Below are 9,636 nucleotides of genomic sequence, written 5' to 3'. Positions count from 1 at the left end.
TTCTGTTGGCAGCGGGTGCAGCTAGAGATCTGCTTAGGGCAATGTTTTTCTGAAGAGGTGGGACGATGCCATTTTTTCTTTGCCGTGGGGCACTTATATAATAAAATAATCCCCCGCGAGGTGTGGCAGCACAAGAGCAAAACCAGTGGAAGAGCATTTTCACCGCCGTCTCGTGTCTGAGGGGATCTGTGGCCACTCTCAAGGGCATGGCAGCAATGCCCCACAGCTGTTCTGGTGATAAGGATCTTTTCTTTTTCTGAAATCCTTAACATAAGAAGGAGATGGAACTGTTGGAACTGGTGGAGAAGAGGCTACAGGGATGATCAGAGGGCTGGAGAACCTCACACACGAGGACAGGCTGAGAGAGTAGGGGTTGTTCAGCCTGGAGAAGGCTCCAAGGAGATCTTATAGCAACTTCCCAGCATCTGAAGGGGTTACAAGAAAGCTGGGGAGGGGCTGTTCACAAAGGCTTGGAGTGGTAGGAAGAGGGGCAATGGGTATAAACTGGAGAGGGGCAGATTTAGACTAGACATAAGGAGGAGTTTCTTCACCATGAGAGTGGTGAGGTGCTGGCAAAGGTTGCCCATGGAGGTCGTGTCTGCCCCATCCCTGCAGGTGTTCAAGGCCAAGTTGGATGGGGCTTTGAGCAACCTGTTCTGGTAGAACGTGTCCCTGCCCAGGGCAGGGGGGTTGGAACTGGATGATCTTTAAGGTCCCTTCCAACCCAAACTATGCTATGAATCTTGTGTCCATTTTGCATTAATAAGTGGAAGCCTTATTAATCCCTTCTGTATGGCACTGACTGAATCTAAGGACATTTAATATACAAGCTATCCAAAGGTTTTGGGGTACAGAGAGCATTCCCAAAGTTACAGCATTCCATTTTATGATTAAATCTTACGACTGGAACAACACTGGTTTCCAGCAGCTCAGCCTTTTATTTGCCTCATCTTTCAATAGCACTGTGTTCTGACCTGGGCTGCAAAAGCAGGGAAAGAAACCCGTATCACTAAAATTGGAAAAGACCTCCAAGATCATCAAGTCCAACCATGCCTGCTAAACTATGTCTCAAAGTGCCACATTCACGTTAACCATCAAATGTTTTAATACACAATGCTTATTAGCTCTCCATCATATCTTGTTGCTGAAGGAGGGAGCTTATGCACGGGATAAGAGACCACCTCCTTCAGTGAAACAAGAAATGCCTCCAACCCTGGTGCTGTTGTCCTTCTGTCCAGCCGCAGCTGTACTTTAGAGCATGCACAGCCAAGGGTACTCTGATTTTGCCTGCTGTCACTAGCCAGAAGGAGTTGACAACACTGAAAACCTCAGTTTTGGATCTGAATGCCTCAAAATTTCCTGCTCCTTTCCTTTTTCCTCCCCACGCTCCCTACACAGGCAACAGGAACAGAGACCGAAGGGACTGAACGTGCATCTACTCCAGCGAGAATCACTTTGCACTGACTGTGGGCCAGGGCGTGCTATAGGTTTCTGCCTGGTCTTCTCGCTGCACAAGGATTTCAGCCTATTAAACAGCCTTTTCCTGTGGTGCGTGGTGACGAGAGTCAGAAATGAAAGGAATGTTTTCCTAAGACTTGCGGGTTTTATTTAGTTTGGTTCAAAATAGACGTCTGACAAAGATAGTAAGAAATGTCAGCTAGGCACTACGTTAAGGCGGACGTGAAGCTCTTGGCTTGTGATGTGGGAAAAGTTTACCGCGACACTTTCTCTGCTGAGTTTTTTTTTGCATCTCAGGATTTTATAATAATCCTGTAGACGTGTCTGCATAGCATGTTGCCTTTGCCTTGTAACCACACACACCCGGAGGCTGCTGTCGGGGGCTTTTACTGTGCCCTGTGGTACCCGAGTGCCTTTATCCTTAGGGCCTTGTAGAGACATGTGTGGTTTTCCATCTGTTATGTCTGGTTTGTCCTAAAGATTGATGACCAAAGGTAAGTTAATCTCCCTTTCTTACCCTATTTTTTTGCCCTTTACCTCATAGCTTTTAGTTTATAACTTTAGAGCCTACTGGGTAACACATAATACATATACAATACAAATAATACATATATATAAAACAATACATATATGACAATACATATATAACAATACATATATAACACATAATAATTACATATAAATGATTTCCATGTCCAATAATTATTACATGTACATGGAGCATGCAACTCCTGCACCTCATGGAGTGTGCTCCAACATTTCAGGCAGGAGCAACCAGTCATGAAGTTAAGTGAGGTTTGATGAGAACTGCTCTGTGGACTCCTTGCTCCACTGGAGAGACGTCCAGAACAGGACAGTTATCTAGAAGGCCCAACTGCTTCTGTTCCTGGCTGGTCACTGAGAATATGGTTTTTCTTCTTTCTTTTCTCTTTCTCTTTCTCTCCTTGTTCAAGTTGCGGATTTTGTTTGTATTTTGGTTTTAGTTGGGTCTCTGGTTGGGTTTTTCTCCCCCTAAAAAAACTTTGATGTACATAGCTGCCATAAATAGAGGATTCAGCTAAAAAATAATAATAAAAAAGAAAAGAGGGATGGAACCTGGTGGTTGAAAAGGGAGTGAATGACAGAGATAAACAGGCACACTGCAGACATGTTCATTTTGCATTTAGATGTTATCATATTCAGAATATTCCTGTTTAATAAAAGGAAATACATCAAATGGAGAGAATGATGTCACAGCAAAGACATATAAAAATTTGAGCAGGTCAACCTGGCCTGTGTGCTTTCAGCACAGATTCTTCTTGAGAGTTAGCAACAGAAATCAGTGGGGAACAGCAGCAGTGACTTGAAGTGTGAGTTTACGTGTTTCATAGCAGCTTGTTTGAGTCAGAGCGATGAGTTCTTTTGACTTGTAGAGATAAAAATACATATTATCTGTAATGGGCAGTATTGGCTGATTGTCGTAGTCCATCAAGTGACTGCTCCACAAAAGGAATGTATTGGCAATAGTGAAATTGGTGGTTATTTTGTATAGAATAAGCTTTACCAGTCAGTCCATGGAGGTTCATACTCCAGAGTTGATGACTTGGGGTTGTTCAGCCTAGAGTTGGGGTTGTTTAGCCTGGAGAAGACTCTGGGGAGACCTTAGAGCAGCTTCTACTACTGAAAAGGGCTCCAGGAAAGCTGATAAGAGCCTCTTGATCAGGGAGTGCAGGGATAGGATGAGGGGGATGGTTTTAAGCTGAAAGAGGGGAGATTTAGACAAGATATTAGGGAGAAATGTTTTGCTGTGAGGGTGGGGAGGCATTGGCACAGGTTGCCCAGAGAAGTTGTGGCTGCCCCATCCCTGGAGGTGTTCAAGGCCAGGTTGGATGGGGCTTGGAACAACCTAATCCAGTGGGAGGTGTCCCTGCATGGCAACGGGGTTGGAACTGGATGATCTTTAAGGTCCCTTCCAACCCAAACCATTCAGTGATTCTATGACTTTAAGCAGTGGATACACATGCAAACACTGGGCTTGAATGGTGTATTTGCCCTCCCTCCTGAGAAATTAACTGTTAAGGAGATGGGAGCATTTTGGAACAGGCTCTTGTTCCTGTTAGATGGACAATGACGTAAAGTCATGCTCAGAGGACTCATCATCTGGATATTTCACACAGGTAATTGTATTGTAATTGTAATTATAATTAATAACTTAATGCGAAGCCATTGAAAGATGCCTATCAAAAAAATCTGGTGCTATCATCTTCTTGCACCACTGCCTGTAACACTGTCAAGGCTTTATGCAGCCGTTGTAGGTTTTGTTTGGCTCCTGGAGCACAAACCAGCCACGCAGTGAGAGAACAGACTCACTCCTGTGGCCAAGTAGGTGAAAGGCTGCATTTGTTGCCTGGTGTAGCTTTAATGGCACAAAGAGCTTGTGTAAGGGACATAAAAGCCCCGAGTTTAATCGGGTAGTCACGAGATGGGGGAAAAAATGGTGAGAAACACTACAGGAAAGAAAGCATGGAATAGTAGATGGAGAGAGGGAAGTGCAAAGCAGAACAGTTTGTGCAGGGAGCAAACACAGAAGGGGTATTTCTGCTCTTCAGGGTAATGTAGAAATACATAAACTAGTGAATAAGTGAAAGACATCTTGCTGGGATAGTCTGGAATGGGAAAGAACCTGGCAAACGGGTTTGTTTTCTCATCCCTTTATCGAATTTTAGGTAGATGTTGGTAAGATCAGATAAGATTTCTTTAATCTGTTTTTTAGAAAGGGTTAATACCAGGAGGATGACTTTGATTGCAGCACATAGCCTGGGACCAGTGCATGGAAATGCACTGCACCTGCGCAGTAGTTCTCATGGATGTGAGGAAAATTCTCCTTTTCCCCAAGCTTAAAAAGCATGGAATCCACCCCTGGCCATTTGGTAAGGTTGGATGATTCTGTGGCAGGCAGTGGGAAAAGGAGGTGGCAGAAGAGAGCAGTGAACAAGGGGTGCACAGGAGGAACAAGGAGCAGGGATGTGAAAGGAAAAAAGGGGGCAGGCTAAGGCAGAAAGTGGGAACTGAAGAGACTGGGAGAAGGAGTAAGTGAAGATCTGTTAGAGCGAGTCCAGAGGAGGACCACGAAGATGATCCAATGGCTGGAGCATCTTGCTTCCTCTGCTCACGATCAGGTGGCTAATTAAGTTGAGATATTTAAAATGAAGGCAAAATGCTATCAAAGATGTGTTTGATATTTTCCTCTGACCTATGCCAGCGTCTTGAAGGGATTTGGTGATGCTTTTTCTAGTCATGGGAGAGTGGCTGAGAGCAGAGTAACTTTACAAGGCAAGCAACCAACAAACAAACAGAAATTCCCATTGTACTGAGTCTCTGGCATGGATTTCACATTCCGCAGTGGAACTTGGGTTGGCCATGTGGGATTATCAGGGTCAGGGCACAAACCACTCTGGATGCCAAGGAAGCAGAGTATATAATCGCACTTGTTTAGTATGGAAAGAGGCAGACATTGCAAGCAGTGGTCAGGACAAGATTAAGGAGAGAAAGGCTCTGGTTTTAACCCTGCTTTGTCAGTGTAATCTCATTAGTAATAATTTATAAGAAAAAGTCCATCCTACTGATGTTCTGTTATCATCACATTCTTTCCTTTTTTCTTCACTCAGTTTTCCTTTCAGAGCGAAAAACCCTAAAAGATTATTTCCTTACTCCCTCAGTAACTAATCTTAATTTATGTCTTTCGGAGGACAAAAAAATATGCTTATTTTTATCTCAGCAACCCCATCTCTTACGCATAGTGATTCCTGGTTACTTCTTCTGGCAAGGTGTAAACTCCTCCCAAATCACCATCTTCCTCTGGTAGCTGTATCGTTATAGATTTATTCTTTTACTGTCAGTTTAACAGTCAGTTGTTAGGGCAGAGGACCAGACCAAATACTCTATGTCTTTAATATGGGCTGAAGAAACACTGTTTAGAATTGACTGTCACTATGAAGTGCTAGCAAGAAGTGTGGTTATCTACAAGGCCAGATGCAAGGTCCTGCGTGTGGGTCAGGGCAATTCCAAACACAATTACAGGCTGGATGGAGAATGGATTTAGAGAAGCTCTGAGGAAAAGGACTTGGGGTGCTGGGGGATGAGAAGATCAACACGAGCCGACAACATGTGCTTGCAGCCCAGAAACCACCCGTGTCCTGGGCTGCATCCAGAGCAATGGGACCAGCAGGGAGGGAGGGGATTCTGCCCCTCTGCTCTGCTCTGTGACACCCACCTGGAGCCCTGCGTACAGCTCTGGAGTCCTCAGCACAGGGAGGACATGGAGCTGTTGGAGCGAGTGCAGAGGAGGCCATGGAGATGATCCAAAGGCTGGAGCACCTCCCGCACCTCCCTGGCTAAGAGAGTTGGAGTTGTTTCAATCTCTTCCCTGCCAGGAATATGAGGCTAATATCAATGGTTTCTCCTTGCATATCCTTCATCAGTGTAGCTGTTTTAATTGCACTGGTGACAGCCTGCATCTTGTTCATTGTAACACCGCAATTCCCAAGCACCCTGCTTTTCTTAAGCTGAACAAAAGATAAAACGTGATTCTGTTAGACTTTGCTAGTTTAATCTGTTTTTCAACATTTGTTAGTTTTCCTACATTTGTTAGTTTTCCTTTAAAAAACCCTGTGTCTGTGGGCTCAGACCCCTCCATCCATTATGCTAACTCATTTTGGTGGAGTCTCCTTCCCTGAAGGTGCTCAAAAAACACATAGACGTTGTGCTTCATGACATGGTTTAATAGACACAGTGATGCTGGGCAGATGGTTGGACTGAATGAGCTTAGAGGTCTTTTCCAACCTTCATGATTCTATGATTTTTGCACTGCTTCAGGAGGGTGAAATAAAAGCTGCTTTCCTTTCAGTCCATATCCTCTGTTTCTCTATACGGTTTGGTTACCAGCTGCCTGGATACTTAGCAATCCCTCATCACCCCAGGTATTTGAAAGTAAGTTCCAGCCAAATCATGGCAGTAACATAAAGAGTTTTAATATATTTTCACTGACTTTTGATGTTCTCAAGTCATCTAGGCTGCTAAGAATGAATCAGGCCAGCAGTTGCAGCTGGATGCAGGATGCTAGTGAGTGTATAAAGGCAGCTGTTTCCCCTTCTTTACTACAAAGACATCATTCTTACTCCTGTGAGACCCATTGAGATTCTGAGTACGGCAAGTGCAGGGGAATCAACCACTATTGACCACTGGCAGCTTGGAGCAGGACACAAAAACCTTCATTGCTGAGAGCCAGATGATTCAAGTAGCCTCCACAATGTCTTATCTTGGGCTGAATGATCTGCTGAGGGGAAAAGAGAGCCACAGACCTTATATCAGAAGAAGCTTTGAAGGTAAATCCAAGGATGGCTATATAATTTGTCTGGGAAAATATGTTAATAAGGTGTTGACATCCGTTATATCCTCTGATTCCATCAGAGGAGGCCTGCAGGAAAGCTGTGGAGGGGGTCTTTATTAGGGAGTGCAGGGACAGGACACTGGGGAATAGCTTGGAGCTGAAAGAGGGGAGATTGAGATGAGAACTTAGGAAGAAATGTTTTCCTGTGAGGGTGGGGAGGCCCTGGCCCAGGTTGCCCAGAGAAGAGTTGGCTGGAGGTGTTCAAGGCCAGGCTGGATGAGGCTTTGAGCAACCTGATCCAGTGGGATGTCCTTTCTCATGGCAGGGGGTTGGAACTGGGTGATCTTTAAGGTCCCTTCCAACTCAAACTGTTCTATGATACGAGGGGAACAAGACTACAGTTTATCGAGCTCAGTGATGCTTTTTGCTGCTGTTACGATCCCTTAAAACAAGTTTCCAAAGATTTAACTTGTGTAGGAAAATAGATTGTTTTATTAAAATTTTGTATATAGGAAAGTGCCTCCTGTATTCATGATGAAAAGTGAGACTAAAAATATAAACTACATTTAGGACAATTGCTCGGGCACTTGGAAGAGGCTGCCCAGGGCAGGGATGGAGTTTCCATTCCTGGAGGTGTTGAAAAAGCATGTGGACACGGCACTTTGTGACATGGTTTAGTAGACACAGTGGGGTTGGGCTGACAGTTGGACTGGATGATCTCAGGGGTCTTTTCCAACATTCTATTCTACTCTATTTGTTTGTGCAACAGATAAACAGAAAAAAATAGAAATGTAAATAATTACTGCACTCTTCTAATTATAATGGTTAAACTCAAGAAGATGCAAAACATTTTTTTTTGTGACGTCTTTTATGGTTGTGTTTGTGAGATGGTCAGCAGCCAACATACAAAGCAACTTCTTATTTTTGCTGAGATTGGGAGAGAACCTTGACTTTATGACAAATGCAGATGTGTATAAGCAGGGATACCTTACTTGATGTGTTAGCCGTGGCATTACTGAAGGAAGAGAAATAAAAGATGTTTGATCCAGTGTTTTGCAGGCATAGAATTCCAAGATAGAAAGATGTGATGTAGCAATCAGGTGGTGCTCAGACCAAGAAGGGATGCAGTCTGGCGGTTCTTTGTTTCTATGGTTACATTCAACTGGAATTGCAGTAACTAGGTCAGATTGGAAGGTGAGAATGAAAACAAAGAAATTCAGTATCAGTAACGAGAGTTCAGAGAGGAGACTGTTGCTATGAGGGAAGCAAGAAGGGAGCTGAATGTGCAGACAGATACTTTCATGTACATTTGTACGTGTATGTAGGAAGTCCCACACAGATGAATCTGTCCATTTTAGCATCATTCGCTCTTCAGTAGTTGATTGTATGAAGAATCATCTGCAGGCCACCACCAAACAGGTGTATTCTGTGATTTACCTGAGGTGACGCCTTTCCTCCCTCTGGCTGCCTATCCCGTCAGCAGCAGCCAAATGCAGCCGTGGGAACAGAAGAGACCGCAACAGCTGAAAGGGAGAGGCAGGAAAGATGGAAGAGCAGGCCAGATTTGCTGGAAAAGGGAAGCAAAACCGAGGACAGGGAAGTTGAGTCATTTTCAGCCCAGGAGTAAGGAGAAACAAATGGTCTAAAAAGAAGGAACTTGAGTGCTAACTGCATGTTCCTACTGATGGCTCGGCTCCTTGCCTTTTCTGGGTTCTCTAAATCCTGTATCTGGTTCATGATATAATTTTCCAAGCTGTGTCTTTACCTGGCATATAACATTGACCACCAAGCCTCTGTCCTTTCCAACTAGGAAGTCATCTAGGACCAGCCACTTGATATTTTGAAACCTTTCCCACTTTTCTTACTCCCTCAGCACAGGACTTGGCAGTTGCTTATGTTAAACTACTTGATGGTCTTGTCAGCCTGCCCACTCTTCTTTCCCTCCAGCATATCATGGAATCATAGAATCATTGAGGTTGGAAAAGACCTCTCAGATCATCCAGTCCAACAATCAGATCAATACCACCCTGCCTACTGAACTATGTCCCGAAGTGCCACATCTACACAGGTTTTGAACACCTCCAGCAATGGAAACTCCACCACTTCCCTGGATCAATGTTGATACAATCAGAAAATCTGTATAAAGGTACATTTATCCTATTTCCCTGGTTGGAAGTGAAGGCATTTAGCTAGTCCTGGCACCAGCATTGATATCTTTAGGCATGGATCTTGTAACCAACTACTTTTTGAGCAAGACAACATAATGAGATCTATAGGGTGACCTCAAATGTGTTTGAAAGAATTCCATCCTGTGCCTACAGTGTACCCAAGGTCAACAGCATCCTGTCTTAGACAAGCCACGGTCCCCTCAGTACAAGAAGGCCATCGAGGGGCTGAAGAGTGTCTGGAGAAGGGAATGGAGCTGGGGAAGGGGCTGGAGAACAGGGGTTCTGGGAGCAGCTGATGGACCTGGGGCTGTTTAGTCTGGAGGAGGCCGAGGGGAGAGCTCATTGTTCTCCGCTCCGCGGCTCCTGGAAAGGAGGTTGTGGGGAGGTGGGTGCTGGGCTCTTCTCCCAATAACAAGCGATAGGACAAGAGAGAACGGCCTCCAGTTGTGCCAGGGGAGGTTTAGATTGGAAATTAGGAAAGATGTCTTTACTGGAAGAGTGGTGAAGTCCTGTCAGAGGCTGCCCAGGGCAGTGGTGGAGCCTCCATCCCTGAAGGGGTTCAAGGACCGTGTAGACGTGACACTTCGGGACAGGGTTTATCAGGCACGGTGGGGCTGGGCTGATGGTTGGACTGGATGAGCT

This window comes from Cuculus canorus, chromosome 5 (assembly GCF_017976375.1).
Source record: "Cuculus canorus isolate bCucCan1 chromosome 5, bCucCan1.pri, whole genome shotgun sequence".
NCBI classification, from domain to species: Eukaryota; Metazoa; Chordata; class Aves; order Cuculiformes; family Cuculidae; genus Cuculus; species Cuculus canorus.
The sequence above is the reverse complement of the archived record's forward strand: the minus strand, read 5'-3'. Positions refer to the sequence as shown.